Source organism: Oncorhynchus keta, chromosome 37 (assembly GCF_023373465.1).
Source record: "Oncorhynchus keta strain PuntledgeMale-10-30-2019 chromosome 37, Oket_V2, whole genome shotgun sequence".
Taxonomy (NCBI): domain Eukaryota; kingdom Metazoa; phylum Chordata; class Actinopteri; order Salmoniformes; family Salmonidae; genus Oncorhynchus; species Oncorhynchus keta.
In genome coordinates this window covers 18,752,073-18,768,337 of record NC_068457.1, presented here as the reverse complement: position 1 = coordinate 18,768,337, position 16,265 = coordinate 18,752,073, and the positions used below count along the sequence as shown (strand labels likewise).

Here is a 16,265-nt window from a genome sequence, read left to right as displayed (position 1 = left end):
CAGCATTGATTCCAGACAGTTGTTTCCTCTTTCTCTAACTCACAGCGTTGATTCCAGACAGTTGTTCCCTGTTTCTCAGCATCTCACAGCGTTGATTCCAGACAGTTGTTCCCTCTTTCTCTAACTCACAGTGTTGATTCCAGTCAGTTGTTCCCTCTTTCTCTAACTCACAGCGTTGATTCCAGACAGTTGTTCCCTCTTACTCTAACTCACAGCGTTGATTCCAGACAGTTGTTCCCTCTTTCTCTAACTCACAAAGTTGATTCCAGGTAGTTGTTCCCTCTCTCTCAGTAACTCACAGTGTTGATTCCAGACAGTTGTTCCCTGTTTCTCAGTTACTCACAGCTTTGATTCCAGACAGTTGTTCCCTGTTTCTCAGCAACTCACAGCAATGATTCCAGACAGTTGTTCCTCTCTCTCTCCGCAACTCACAGAGTTGATTCCAGGCAGTTGTTCCCTCTCTCTCAGTAACTCACAGCGTTGATTCCAGACAGTTGTTCCCTGTTTCTCAGTTACTCACAGCGTTGATTCCAGACAGTTGTTCCCTCTTTCTCTAACTCACAGCGTTGATTCCAGACAGTTGTTCCCTCTTTCTCTAACTCACAGCATTGATTCCAGACAGTTGTTCCCTCTTACTCTAACTCACAGCGTTGATTCCAGACAGTTGTTTCCTCTTACTCTAACTCACAGCGTTGATTCCAGACAGTTGTTACCTCTTTCTCTAACTCACAGCGTTGATTCCATGTAGTTGTTCCCTCTCTCTCAGTAACTCACAGCGTTGATTCCAGGTAGTTGTTCCCTCTCTCTCAGTAACTCACAGCGTTGATTCCAGACAGTTGTTCCCTGTTTCTCAGTTACTCACAGTGTTGATTCCAGACAGTTGTTACCTCTTTCTCTAACTCACAGCGTTGATTCCATGTAGTTGTTCCCTCTCTCTCAGTAACTCACAGCGTCGATTCCAGACAGTTGTTCCCTCTCTCTCAGTAACTCACAGTGTTAATTCCAGACAGTTGTTCCCTCTCTCTCAGTAACTCACAGCGTTAATTCCAGACATTTGTTCCCTCTCTCTCAGTAACTAACAACATTGATTCCAGACAGTTGTTCCCTCTCTCTCAGTAAGTCACAGCATTGATTCCAGACAGTTGTTTCCTCTTACTCTAACTCACAGCGTTGATTCCAGACAGTTGTTACCTCTTTCTCTAACTCACAGCGTTGATTCCAGGTAGTTGTTCCCTCTCTCTCAGTAACTCACAGCGTTGATTCCAGACAGTTGTTCCCTGTTTCTCAGTTACTCACAGCGTCGATTCCAGACAGTTGTTCCATCTCTCTCAGTAACTCACAGCGTTAATTCCAAACAGTTGTTCCCTGTTTCCTAGTTACTCACAGCGTCGATTCCAGACAGTTGTTCCCTCTCTCTCAGTAACTCACAGCGTTAATTCCAGACAGTTGTTCCCTGTTTCTCAGTTACTCACAGTGTTGATTCCAGACAGTTGTTCCCTCTCTCTCTCCGCAACTCACAGTGTTGATTCCAGGCAGTTGTTCCCTCTCTCTCTCCGCATCTCACAGCGTTGATTCTAGACAGGTGTTCCCTCTCTCTCAGTTACTCACAATGTTAATTCCAGACAGTGGTTCCCTGTTTCTCAGTTACTCACAGTGTTGATTCCAGACAGTTGTTACCTCTTTCTCTAACTCACAGCGTTGATTCCAGGTAGTTGTTCCCTCTCTCTCAGTAACTCACAGCGTTGATTCCAGACAGTTGTTCCCTGTTTCTCAGTTACTCACAGCGTCGATTCCAGACAGTTGTTCCATCTCTCTCAGTAACTCACAGCGTTAATTCCAAACAGTTGTTCCCTGTTTCCTAGTTACTCACAGCGTCGATTCCAGACAGTTGTTCCCTGTTTCTCAGTTACTCACAGTGTTGATTCCAGACAGTTGTTCCCTCTCTCTCTCCGCAACTCACAGTGTTGATTCCAGACAGTTGTTCCCTGTTTCTCAGCAACTCACAGCCTTGATTCCAGACAGTTGTTCCCTCTCTCTCTCCGCAACTCACAGTGTTATTTCCAGGCAGTTGTTCCCTAACTCTCTCCGCAACTCACAGCCTTGATTCCAGACAGTTGTTCCCTCTCTCTCTCCGCAACTCACAGTGTTATTTCCAGACAGTTGTTCCCTCTTTCTCTAACTCACAGCATTGATTCCAGGTAGTTGTTCCCTGTTTCTCAGTTACTCACAGCGTTGATTCCAGACAGTTGTTCCCTGTTTCTCAGCAACTCACAGTGTTGATTCCAGACAGTTGTTCCCTGTTTCTCAGCATGTCACATTGTTGATTCCAGACAGTTGTTTCCTCTTACTCTAACTCACAGCGTTGATTCCAGACAGTTGTTCCCTGTTTCTCAGTTACTCACAGCGTTGATTCCAGACAGTTGTTCCCTGTTTCTCAGCAACTCACAGTGTTGATTCCAGACAGTTGTTCCCTCTTTCTCTAACTCACAGCGTTGATTCCAGACAGTTGTTCCCTCTTTCTCTAACTCACAGCATTGATTCCACACAGTTGATCCCTCTTACTCTAACTCACAGCGTTGATTCCAGACAGTTGTTTCCTCTTACTCTAACTCACAGCGTTGATTCCAGACAGTTGTTCCCTGTTTCTCAGTTACTCACAGTGTTGATTCCAGACAGTTGTTCCCTCTCTATCAGTAACTCACAGCGTTGATTCCAGACAGTTGTTCCCTGTTTCTCAGTTACTCACAGTGTTGATTCCAGACAGTTGTTCCCTCTCTCTCAGTAACTCACAGCGTTAATTCCAGACAGTTGTTCCCTGTTTCTCAGTTACTCACAGTGTTGATTCCAGACAGTTGTTCCCTCTCTCTCAGTAACTCACAGCGTCGATTCCAGACAGTTGTTCCCTCTCTCTCATTACCTCACAGCGGTGATTCCAGACATTTGTTCCCTCTCTTTCAGTAAGTCACAGCATTGATTCCAGACAGTTGTTTCCTCTTACACTAACTCACAGCGTTGATTCCAGACAGTTGTTCCCTGTTTCTCAGCATCTCACAGCGTTGATTCCAGACAGTTGTTCCCTCTTTCTCTAACTCACAGTGTTGATTCCAGTCAGTTGTTCCCTCTTTCTCTAACTCACAACGTTGATTCCAGGTAGTTGTTCCCTCTATCTCAGTAAGTCACAGCATTTATTCCAGTCAGTTGTTTCCTCTTACACTAACTAACAGTGTTGATTCCAGACAGTTGTTCCCTGTTTCTCAGTTACTCACAGCTTTGATTCCAGACAGTTGTTCCCTGTTTCTCAGCAACTCACAGTGTTGATTCCAGACAGTTGTTCCCTCTCTCTCTCTGCAACTCACAGTGTTGATTCCAGACAGTTGTTCCCTGTTTCTCAGTAACTCACAGCGTTGATTCCAGACAGTTGTTCCCTCTCTCTCAGCAACTCACAATGTTGATTCCTAGACAGTCGTTTCCTCTTTCTCTAACTCACAGTGTTGATTCCAGACAGTTGTTTCCTCTTTCTCTAACTCACAGCGTTGATTCCAGACAGTTGTTCCATCTCTCCCCCTCTCACTCCACATCTCACAGCGTTGATTCCAGACAGTTGTTTCCTCTTTCTCTAACTCACAGTGTTGATTCCAGACAGTTGTTTCCTCTTTCTCTAACTCACAGCGTTGAATCCAGACAGTTGTTCCTTCTCTCCCCCTCTCTCTCCGCAACTCAAAGCGTTGATTCCAGACAGTTGTTCCCTGTTTCTGAGCAACTGACAGCGTTGATTCCAGACAGTTGTTCCCTCTCTCTCTCCGCAACTCACAGAGTTGATTCCAGGCAGTTGTTCCCTCTCTCTCAGCAACTCACAGTGTTGATTCCAGACAGTTGTTTCCTCTTACTCTAACTCACAGCGTTGATTCCAGACAGTTGTTCCCTGTTTCTCAGTTACTCACAGCGTTGATTCCAGACAGTTGTTCCCTCTCTCTCAGTAACTCACAGTGTTGATTCCAGACAGTTGTTCCCTCTCTCTCTCTGCAACTCACAGTGTTGATTCCAGACAGTTGTTCCCTGTTTCTCAGTAACTCACAGCGTTGATTCCAGACAGTTGTTCCCTCTCTCTCAGCAACTCACAATGTTTATTTCCAGACAGTTGTTTCCTCTTTCTCTAACTCACAGTGTTGATTCCAGACAGTTGTTTCCTCTTTCTCTAACTCACAGCGTTGATTCCAGACAGTTGTTCCATCTCTCCCCCTCTCACTCCACATCTCACAGCGTTGATTCCAGACAGTTGTTTCCTCTTTCTCTAACTCACAGCGTTGAATCCAGATAGTTGTTCCTTCTCTCCCCCTCTCTCTCCGCAACTCAAAGCGTTGATTCCAGACAGTTGTTCCCTGTTTCTGAGCAACTGACAGCGTTGATTCCAGACAGTTGTTCCCTCTCTCTCTCCGCAACTCACAGAGTTGATTCCAGGCAGTTGTTCCCTCTCTCTCAGCAACTCACAGTGTTGATTCCAGACAGTTGTTTCCTCTTACTCTAACTCACAGCGTTGATTCCAGACAGTTGTTCCCTGTTTCTCAGCAACTGACAGCGTTGATTCCAGACAGTTGTTCCCTCTCTCTCTCAGTAACTCACAGCGTTGATTCCAGACAGTTGTTCCCTGTTTCTCAGTTACTCACAGCGTTGATTCCAGACAGTTGTTCCCTGTTTCTCAGTTACTCACAGCGTTGATTCCAGACAGTTGTTCCCTGTTTCTCAGTTACTCACAGCGTTGATTTCAGACAGTTGTTCCCTGTTTCTCAGCAACTCACAGCGTTGATTCCAGACAGTTGTTCCCTCTTTCTCTAACTCACAGCGTTGATTCCAGACAGTTGTTCCCTCTTTCTCTAACTCACAGCATTGATTCCAGACAGTTGTTCCCTCTTACTCTAACTCACAGCGTTGATTCCAGACAGTTGTTTCCTCTTACTCTAACTCACAGCGTTGATTCCAGACAGTTGTTACCTCTTTCTCTAACTCACAGTGTTGATTCCAGACAGTTGTTCCCTCTCTCTCAGTAACTCACAGCGTTGATTCCAGACAGTTGTTCCCTGTTTCTCGGTTACTCACAGTGTTGATTCCAGACAGTTGTTCCCTCTCTATCAGTAACTCACAGCGTTGATTCCAGACAGTTGTTCCCTGTTTCTCAGTTACTCACAGTGTTGATTCCAGACAGTTGTTCCCTCTCTCTCAGTAACTCACAGCGTTAATTCCAGACAGTTGTTCCCTGTTTCTCAGTTACTCACAGTGTTGATTCCAGACAGTTGTTCCCTCTCTCTCAGTAACTCACAGCGTTAATTCCAGACAGTTGTTCCCTGTTTCTCAGTTACTCACAGTGTTGATTCCAGACAGTTGTTCCCTCTCTCTCAGTAAGTCACAGCATTGATTGCAGACATTTGTTCCCTCTTTCTCAGTAAGTCACAGCATTGATTCCAGACAGTTGTTTCCTCTTTCTCTAACTCACAGTGTTGATTCCAGACAGTTGTTCCCTGTTTCTCAGCAACTCACAGCGTTGATTCCAGACAGTTGTTCCCTGTTTCTCAGCATCTCACAGCGTTGATTCCAGACAGTTGTTCCCTCTTTCTCTAACTCACAGCGTTGATTCCAGACAGTTGTTCCCTCTTTCTCTAACTCACAGCGTTGATTCCAGACAGTTGTTCCCTCTTTCTCTAACTCACAGCGTTGATTCCAGACAGTTGTTCCCTCTTTCTCTAACTCACAAAGTTGATTCCAGGTAGTTGTTCCCTCTCTCTCAGTTACTCACAGCTTTGATTCCAGACAGTTGTTCCCTGTTTCTCAGCAACTCACAGCAATGATTCCAGACAGTTGTTCCCTCTCTCTCTCCGCAACTCACAGAGTTGATTCCAGGCAGTTGTTCCCTCTCTCTCAGTAACTCACAGCGTTGATTCCAGACAGTTGTTCCCTGTTTCTCAGTTACTCACAGCGTTGATTCCAGACAGTTGTTCCCTCTTTCTCTAACTCACAGCGTTGATTCCAGACAGTTGTTCCCTCTTTCTCTAACTCACAGCATTGATTCCAGACAGTTGTTCCCTCTTACTCTAACTCACAGCGTTGATTCCAGACAGTTGTTTCCTCTTACTCTAACTCACAGCGTTGATTCCAGACAGTTGTTACCTCTTTCTCTAACTCACAGCGTTGATTCCATGTAGTTGTTCCCTCTCTCTCAGTAACTCACAGCGTTGATTCCAGGTAGTTGTTCCCTCTCTCTCAGTAACTCACAGCGTTGATTCCAGACAGTTGTTCCCTGTTTCTCAGTTACTCACAGTGTTGATTCCAGACAGTTGTTACCTCTTTCTCTAACTCACAGCGTTGATTCCATGTAGTTGTTCCCTCTCTCTCAGTAACTCACAGCGTCGATTCCAGACAGTTGTTCCCTCTCTCTCAGTAACTCACAGTGTTAATTCCAGACAGTTGTTCCCTCTCTCTCAGTACCTCACAGCGTTAATTCCAGACATTTGTTCCCTCTCTCTCATTAACTAACAACATTGATTCCAGACAGTTGTTCCCTCTCTCTCATTACCTCACAGCGGTGATTGCAGACAGTTGTTCCCTCTCTCTCAGTAAGTCACAGCATTGATTCCAGACAGTTGTTTCCTCTTACTCTAACTCACAGCGTTAATTCCAGACAGTTGTTACCTCTTTCTCTAACTCACAGCGTTGATTCCAGGTAGTTGTTCCCTCTCTCTCAGTAACTCACAGCGTTGATTCCAGACAGTTGTTCCCTGTTTCTCAGTTACTCACAGCGTCGATTCCAGACAGTTGTTCCATCTCTCTCAGTAACTCACAGCGTTAATTCCAAACAGTTGTTCCCTGTTTCCTAGTTACTCACAGCGTCGATTCCAGACAGTTGTTCCCTCTCTCTCAGTAACTCACAGCGTTAATTCCAGACAGTTGTTCCCTGTTTCTCAGTTACTCACAGTGTTGATTCCAGACAGTTGTTCCCTCTCTCTCTCCGCAACTCACAGTGTTGATTCCAGGCAGTTGTTCCCTCTCTCTCTCCGCATCTCACAGCGTTGATTCTAGACAGGTGTTCCCTCTCTCCCAGTTACTCACAATGTTAATTCCAGACAGTGGTTCCCTGTTTCTCAGTTACTCACAGTGTTGATTCCAGACAGTTGTTACCTCTTTCTCTAACTCACAGCGTTGATTCCAGGTAGTTGTTCCCTCTCTCTCAGTAACTCACAGCGTTGATTCCAGACAGTTGTTCCCTGTTTCTCAGTTACTCACAGCGTCGATTCCAGACAGTTGTTCCATCTCTCTCAGTAACTCACAGCGTTAATTCCAAACAGTTGTTCCCTGTTTCCTAGTTACTCACAGCGTCGATTCCAGACAGTTGTTCCCTCTCTCTCAGTAACTCACAGCGTTAATTCCAGACAGTTGTTCCCTGTTTCTCAGTTACTCACAGTGTTGATTCCAGACAGTTGTTCCCTCTCTCTCTCCGCAACTCACAGTGTTGATTCCAGACAGTTGTTCCCTGTTTCTCAGCAACTCACAGCCTTGATTCCAGACAGTTGTTCCCTCTCTCTCTCCGCAACTCACAGTGTTATTTCCAGGCAGTTGTTCCCTAACTCTCTCCGCAACTCACAGCCTTGATTCCAGACAGTTGTTCCCTCTCTCTCTCCGCAACTCACAGTGTTATTTCCAGACAGTTGTTCCCTCTTTCTCTAACTCACAGCATTGATTCCAGGTAGTTGTTCCCTGTTTCTCAGTTACTCACAGCGTTGATTCCAGACAGTTGTTCCCTGTTTCTCAGCAACTCACAGTGTTGATTCCAGACAGTTGTTCCCTGTTTCTCAGCATGTCACATTGTTGATTCCAGACAGTTGTTTCCTCTTACTCTAACTCACAGCGTGATTCCAGACAGTTGTTCCCTGTTTCTCAGTTACTCACAGCGTTGATTCCAGACAGTTGTTCCCTGTTTCTCAGCAACTCACAGTGTTGATTCCAGACAGTTGTTCCCTCTTTCTCTAACTCACAGCGTTGATTCCAGACAGTTGTTCCCTCTTTCTCTAACTCACAGCATTGATTCCACACAGTTGATCCCTCTTACTCTAACTCACAGCGTTGATTCCAGACAGTTGTTTCCTCTTACTCTAACTCACAGCGTTGATTCCAGACAGTTGTTCCCTGTTTCTCAGTTACTCACAGTGTTGATTCCAGACAGTTGTTCCCTCTCTATCAGTAACTCACAGCGTTGATTCCAGACAGTTGTTCCCTGTTTCTCAGTTACTCACAGTGTTGATTCCAGACAGTTGTTCCCTCTCTCTCAGTAACTCACAGCGTTAATTCCAGACAGTTGTTCCCTGTTTCTCAGTTACTCACAGTGTTGATTCCAGACAGTTGTTCCCTCTCTCTCAGTAACTCACAGCGTCGATTCCAGACAGTTGTTCCCTCTCTCTCATTACCTCACAGCGGTGATTCCAGACATTTGTTCCCTCTCTCTCAGTAAGTCACAGCATTGATTCCAGACAGTTGTTTCCTCTTACACTAACTCACAGCGTTGATTCCAGACAGTTGTTCCCTGTTTCTCAGCAACTCACAGCGTTGATTCCAGACAGTTGTTCCCTGTTTCTCAGCATCTCACAGCGTTGATTCCAGACAGTTGTTCCCTCTTTCTCTAACTCACAGTGTTGATTCCAGTCAGTTGTTCCCTCTTTCTCTAACTCACAACGTTGATTCCAGGTAGTTGTTCCCTCTATCTCAGTAAGTCACAGCATTGATTCCAGTCAGTTGTTTCCTCTTACACTAACTAACAGTGTTGATTCCAGACAGTTGTTCCCTGTTTCTCAGTTACTCACAGCTTTGATTCCAGACAGTTGTTCCCTGTTTCTCAGCAACTCACAGTGTTGATTCCAGACAGTTGTTCCCTCTCTCTCTCTGCAACTCACAGTGTTGATTCCAGACAGTTGTTCCCTGTTTCTCAGTAACTCACAGCGTTGATTCCAGACAGTTGTTCCCTCTCTCTCAGCAACTCACAATGTTGATTCCAGACAGTTGTTTCCTCTTTCTCTAACTCACAGTGTTGATTCCAGACAGTTGTTTCCTCTTTCTCTAACTCACAGCGTTGATTCCAGACAGTTGTTCCATCTCTCCCCCTCTCACTCCACATCTCACAGCGTTGATTCCAGACAGTTGTTTCCTCTTTCTCTAACTCACAGTGTTGATTCCAGACAGTTGTTTCCTCTTTCTCTAACTCACAGCGTTGAATCCAGACAGTTGTTCCTTCTCTCCCCCTCTCTCTCCGCAACTCAAAGCGTTGATTCCAGACAGTTGTTCCCTGTTTCTGAGCAACTGACAGCGTTGATTCCAGACAGTTGTTCCCTCTCTCTCTCCGCAACTCACAGAGTTGATTCCAGGCAGTTGTTCCCTCTCTCTCAGCAACTCACAGTGTTGATTCCAGACAGTTGTTTCCTCTTACTCTAACTCACGGCGTTGATTCCAGAAAGTTGTTCCCTGTTTCTCAGCAACTGACAGCGTTGATTCCAGACAGTTGTTCCCTCTCTCTCTCAGTAACTCACAGCGTTGATTCCAGACAGTTGTTCCCTGTTTCTCAGTTACTCACAGCGTTGATTCCAGACAGTTGTTCCCTGTTTCTCAGTTACTCACAGCGTTGATTCCAGACAGTTGTTCCCTGTTTCTCAGTTACTCACAGCGTTGATTCCAGACAGTTGTTCCCTGTTTCTCAGCAACTCACAGCGTTGATTCCAGACAGTTGTTCCCTCTTTCTCTAACTCACAGCGTTGATTCCAGACAGTTGTTCCCTCTTTCTCTAACTCACAGCATTGATTCCAGACAGTTGTTCCCTCTTACTCTAACTCACAGCGTTGATTCCAGACAGTTGTTTCCTCTTACTCTAACTCACAGCGTTGATTCCAGACAGTTGTTACCTCTTTCTCTAACTCACAGTGTTGATTCCAGACAGTTGTTCCCTCTCTCTCAGTAACTCACAGCGTTGATTCCAGACAGTTGTTCCCTGTTTCTCGGTTACTCACAGTGTTGATTCCAGACAGTTGTTCCCTCTCTATCAGTAACTCACAGCGTTGATTCCAGACAGTTGTTCCCTGTTTCTCAGTTACTCACAGTGTTGATTCCAGACAGTTGTTCCCTCTCTCTCAGTAACTCACAGCGTTAATTCCAGACAGTTGTTCCCTGTTTCTCAGTTACTCACAGTGTTGATTCCAGACAGTTGTTCCCTCTCTCTCAGTAACTCACAGCGTTAATTCCAGACAGTTGTTCCCTGTTTCTCAGTTACTCACAGTGTTGATTCCAGACAGTTGTTCCCTCTCTCTCAGTAAGTCACAGCATTGATTCCAGACAGTTGTTCCCTCTTTCTCTAACTCACAGTGTTGATTCCAGACAGTTGTTCCCTCTCTCTCAGTAACTCACAGCGTTAATTCCAGACAGTTGTTCCCTGTTTCTCAGTGACTCACAGTGTTGATTCCAGACAATTGTTCCCTCTCTCTCAGTAACTCACAGCGTTAATTCCAGACAGTTGTTCCCTGTTTCTCAGTTACTCACAGTGTTGATTCCAGACAGTTGTTCCCTCTCTCTCAGTAAGTCACAGCATTGATTGCAGACATTTGTTCCCTCTTTCTCAGTAAGTCACAGCATTGATTCCAGACAGTTGTTTCCTCTTTCTCTAACTCACAGTGTTGATTCCAGACAGTTGTTCCCTCTCTCTCAGTAAGTCACAGCATTGATTGCAGACAGTTGTTCCCTCTCTCTCAGTAAGTCACAGCATTGATTACAGACAGTTGTTTCCTCTTACTCTAACTCACAGCGTTGATTCCAGACAGTTGTTCCCTGTTTCTCAGCATCTCACAGCGTTGATTCCAGACAGTTGTTCCCTCTTTCTCTAACTCACAGTGTTGATTCCAGTCAGTTGTTCCCTCTTTCTCTAACTCACAGCGTTGATTCCAGACAGTTGTTCCCTCTTACTCTAACTCACAGCGTTGATTCCAGACAGTTGTTCCCTCTTTCTCTAACTCACAAAGTTGATTCCAGGTAGTTGTTCCCTCTCTCTCAGTAACTCACAGTGTTGATTCCAGACAGTTGTTCCCTGTTTCTCAGTTACTCACAGCTTTGATTCCAGACAGTTGTTCCCTGTTTCTCAGCAACTCACAGCAATGATTCCAGACAGTTGTTCCCTCTCTCTCTCCGCAACTCACAGAGTTGATTCCAGGCAGTTGTTCCCTCTCTCTCAGTAACTCACAGCGTTGATTCCAGACAGTTGTTCCCTGTTTCTCAGTTACTCACAGCGTTGATTCCAGACAGTTGTTCCCTCTTTCTCTAACTCACAGCGTTGATTCCAGACAGTTGTTCCCTCTTTCTCTAACTCACAGCATTGATTCCAGACAGTTGTTCCCTCTTACTCTAACTCACAGCGTTGATTCCAGACAGTTGTTTCCTCTTACTCTAACTCACAGCGTTGATTCCAGACAGTTGTTACCTCTTTCTCTAACTCACAGCGTTGATTCCATGTAGTTGTTCCCTCTCTCTCAGTAACTCACAGCGTTGGTTCCAGGTAGTTGTTCCCTCTCTCTTAGTAACTCACAGCGTTAATTCCAAACAGTTGTTCCCTGTTTCCTAGTTACTCACAGCGTCGATTCCAGACAGTTGTTCCCTCTCTCTCAGTAACTCACAGCGTTAATTCCAGACAGTTGTTCCCTGTTTCTCAGTTACTCACAGTGTTGATTCCAGACAGTTGTTCCCTCTCTCTCTCCGCAACTCACAGTGTTGATTCCAGACAGTTGTTCCCTGTTTCTCAGCAACTCACAGCCTTGATTCCAGACAGTTGTTCCCTCTCTCTCTCCGCAACTCACATTGTTATTTCCAGGCAGTTGTTCCCTAACTCTCTCCGCAACTCACAGCCTTGATTCCAGACAGTTGTTCCCTCTCTCTCTCCGCAACTCACAGTGTTATTTCCAGACAGTTGTTCCCTCTTTCTCTAACTCACAGCATTGATTCCAGGTAGTTGTTCCCTGTTTCTCAGTTACTCACAGCGTTGATTCCAGACAGTTGTTCCCTGTTTCTCAGCAACTCACAGTGTTGATTCCAGACAGTTGTTCCCTGTTTCTCAGCATGTCACATTGTTGATTCCAGACAGTTGTTTCCTCTTACTCTAACTCACAGCGTTGATTCCAGACAGTTGTTCCCTGTTTCTCAGTTACTCACAGCGTTGATTCCAGACAGTTGTTCCCTGTTTCTCAGCAACTCACAGTGTTGATTCCAGACAGTTGTTCCCTCTATCTCTAACTCACAGCGTTGATTCCAGACAGTTGTTCCCTCTTTCTCTAACTCACAGCATTGATTCCACACAGTTGATCCCTCTTACTCTAACTCACAGCGTTGATTCCAGACAGTTGTTTCCTCTTACTCTAACTCACAGCGTTGATTCCAGACAGTTGTTCCCTGTTTCTCAGTTACTCACAGTGTTGATTCCAGACAGTTGTTCCCTCTCTCTCAGTAACTCACAGCGTCGATTCCAGACAGTTGTTCCCTCTCTCTCATTACCTCACAGCGGTGATTCCAGACATTTGTTCCCTCTCTCTCAGTAAGTCACAGCATTGATTCCAGACAGTTGTTTCCTCTTACACTAACTCACAGCGTTGATTCCAGACAGTTGTTCCCTGTTTCTCAGCAACTCACAGCGTTGATTCCAGACAGTTGTTCCCTGTTTCTCAGTTACTCACAGTGTTGATTCCAGACAGTTGTTCCCTCTCTCTCTCCGCAACTCACAGTGTTGATTCCAGGCAGTTGTTCCCTCTCTCTCTCCGCATCTCACAGCGTTGATTCCAGACAGTTGTTCCCTCTCTCTCATTACCTCACAGCGGTGATTCCAGACATTTGTTCCCTCTCTCTCAGTAAGTCACAGCATTGATTCCAGACAGTTGTTTCCTCTTACACTAACTCACAGCGTTGATTCCAGACAGTTGTTCCCTGTTTCTCATCAACTCACAGCGTTGATTCCAGACAGTTGTTCCCTGTTTCTCAGCATCTCACAGCGTTGATTCCAGACAGTTGTTCCCTCTTTCTCTAACTCACAGTGTTGATTCCAGTCAGTTGTTCCCTCTTTCTCTAACTCACAACGTTGATTCCAGGTAGTTGTTCCCTCTATCTCAGTAAGTCACAGCATTGATTCCAGTCAGTTGTTTCCTCTTACACTAACTAACAGTGTTGATTCCAGACAGTTGTTCCCTGTTTCTCAGTTACTCACAGCTTTGATTCCAGACAGTTGTTCCCTGTTTCTCAGCAACTCACAGTGTTGATTCCAGACAGTTGTTCCCTCTCTCTCTCTGCAACTCACAGTGTTGATTCCAGACAGTTGTTCCCTGTTTCTCAGTAACTCACAGCGTTGATTCCAGACAGTTGTTCCCTCTCTCTCAGCAACTCACAATGTTGATTCCAGACAGTTGTTTCCTCTTTCTCTAACTCACAGTGTTGATTCCAGACAGTTGTTTCCTCTTTCTCTAACTCACAGCGTTGATTCCAGACAGTTGTTCCATCTCTCCCCCTCTCACTCCACATCTCACAGCGTTGATTCCAGACAGTTGTTTCCTCTTTCTCTAACTCACAGTGTTGATTCCAGACAGTTGTTTCCACTTTCTCTAACTCACAGCGTTGAATCCAGACAGTTGTTCCTTCTCTCCCCCTCTCTCTCCGCAACTCACAGCGTTGATTCCAGACAGTTGTTCCCTGTTTCTGAGCAACTGACAGCGTTGATTCCAGACAGTTGTTCCCTCTCTCTCTCCGCAACTCACAGAATTGATTCCAGGCAGTTGTTCCCTCTCTCTCAGCAACTCACAGTGTTGATTCCAGACAGTTGTTTCCTCTTACTCTAACTCACAGCGTTGATTCCAGACAGTTGTTCCCTGTTTCTCAGCAACTGACAGCGTTGATTCCAGACAGTTGTTCCCTCTCTCTCTCAGTAACTCACAGCGTTGATTCCAGACAGTTGTTCCCTGTTTCTCAGTTACTCACAGCGTTGATTCCAGACAGTTGTTCCCTGTTTCTCAGTTACTCACAGCGTTGATTCCAGACAGTTGTTCCCTGTTTCTCAGTTACTCACAGCGTTGATTCCAGACAGTTGTTCCCTGTTTCTCAGCAACTCACAGCGTTGATTCCAGACAGTTGTTCCCTCTTTCTCTAACTCACAGCGTTGATTCCAGACAGTTGTTCCCTCTTTCTCTAACTCACAGCATTGATTCCAGACAGTTGTTCCCTCTTACTCTAACTCACAGCGTTGATTCCAGACAGTTGTTTCCTCTTACTCTAACTCACAGCGTTGATTCCAGACAGTTGTTACCTCTTTCTCTAACTCACAGTGTTGATTCCAGACAGTTGTTCCCTCTCTCTCAGTAACTCACAGCGTTGATTCCAGACAGTTGTTCCCTGTTTCTCGGTTACTCACAGTGTTGATTCCAGACAGTTGTTCCCTCTCTATCAGTAACTCACAGCGTTGATTCCAGACAGTTGTTCCCTGTTTCTCAGTTACTCACAGTGTTGATTCCAGACAGTTGTTCCCTCTCTCTCAGTAACTCACAGCGTTAATTCCAGACAGTTGTTCCCTGTTTCTCAGTGACTCACAGTGTTGATTCCAGACAATTGTTCCCTCTCTCTCAGTAACTCACAGCGTTAATTCCAGACAGTTGTTCCCTGTTTCTCAGTTACTCACAGTGTTGATTCCAGACAGTTGTTCCCTCTCTCTCAGTAAGTCACAGCATTGATTGCAGACATTTGTTCCCTCTTTCTCAGTAAGTCACAGCATTGATTCCAGACAGTTGTTTCCTCTTTCTCTAACTCACAGTGTTGATTCCAGACAGTTGTTCCCTCTCTCTCAGTAAGTCACAGCATTGATTGCAGACAGTTGTTCCCTCTCTCTCAGTAAGTCACAGCATTGATTCCAGACAGTTGTTTCCTCTTACTCTAACTCACAGCGTTGATTCCAGACAGTTGTTCCCTGTTTCTCAGCAACTCACAGCGTTGATTCCAGACAGTTGTTCCCTGTTTCTCAGCATCTCACAGCGTTGATTCCAGACAGTTGTTCCCTCTTTCTCTAACTCACAGCGTTGATTCCAGACAGTTGTTCCCTCTTACTCTAACTCACAGCGTTGATTCCAGACAGTTGTTCCCTCTTTCTCTAACTCACAAAGTTGATTCCAGGTAGTTGTTCCCTCTCTCTCAGTAACTCACAGTGTTGATTCCAGACAGTTGTTCCCTGTTTCTCAGTTACTCACAGCTTTGATTCCAGACAGTTGTTCCCTGTTTCTCAGCAACTCACAGAAATGATTCCAGACAGTTGTTCCCTCTCTCTCTCCGCAACTCACAGAGTTGATTCCAGGCAGTTGTTCCCTCTCTCTCAGTAACTCACAGCGTTGATTCCAGACAGTTGTTCCCTGTTTCTCAGTTACTCACAGCGTTGATTCCAGACAGTTGTTCCCTCTTTCTCTAACTCACAGCGTTGATTCCAGACAGTTGTTCCCTCTTTCTCTAACTCACAGAATTGATTCCAGACAGTTGTTCCCTCTTACTCTAACTCACAGCGTTGATTCCAGACAGTTGTTTCCTCTTACTCTAACTCACAGCGTTGATTCCAGACAGTTGTTACCCCTTTCTCTAACTCACAGCGTTGATTCCATGTAGTTGTTCCCTCTCTCTTAGTAACTCACAGCGTTGATTCCAGACAGTTGTTACCTCTTTCTCTAACTCACAGCGTTGATTCCATGTAGTTGTTCCCTCTCTCTCAGTAACTCACAGCGTTGATTCCAGGTAGTTGTTCCCTCTCTCTTAGTAACTCACAGCGTTGATTCCAGACAGTTGTTCCCTGTTTCTCAGTTACTCACAGTGTTGATTCCAGACAGTTGTTACCTCTTTCTCTAACTCACAGCGTTGATTCCATGTAGTTGTTCCCTCTCTCTCAGTAACTCACAGCGTCGATTCCAGACAGTTGTTCCCTCTCTCTCAGTAACTCACAGTGTTAATTCCAGACAGTTGTTCCCTCTCTCTCAGTAACTCACAGCGTTAATTCCAGACATTTGTTCCCTCTCTCTCAGTAACTCACAACATTGATTCCAGACAGTTGTTCCCTCTCTCTCATTACCTCACAGCGGTGATTGCAGACAGTTGTTCCCTCTCTCTCAGTAAGTCACAGCATTGATTCCAGACAGTTGTTTCCTCTTACTCTAACTCACAGCGTTGATTCCAGACAATTGTTACCTCTT

The 16,265-nt window shown here is 45.2% G+C and overlaps 1 protein-coding gene and 1 long non-coding RNA gene across 5 annotated transcripts in view; both read right to left on the bottom strand.

Moving 5' to 3' along the window:
• The window catches only part of LOC127916719 (uncharacterized), an 18,331-nt gene extending 2,079 nt beyond the window's left edge, over nt 1-16,252 (bottom strand). For 2 of the 3 annotated variants that reach the window (XR_008095672.1, XR_008095674.1), the window contains exon 1: nt 15,739-16,252. This is a non-coding gene — a long non-coding RNA (uncharacterized LOC127916719). Of the gene's footprint in view, nt 1-887; nt 1,032-6,477; nt 6,626-15,738 lie in introns of those variants that run through there. The other variant, XR_008095673.1, reaches the window with a different exon arrangement.
• Nucleotides 1-16,265, bottom strand: part of LOC118380910 (solute carrier family 2, facilitated glucose transporter member 2-like) — a 40,660-nt gene that overhangs the window by 4,861 nt on the left and 19,534 nt on the right. The gene's annotated exons all lie outside the window — the stretch shown is intronic.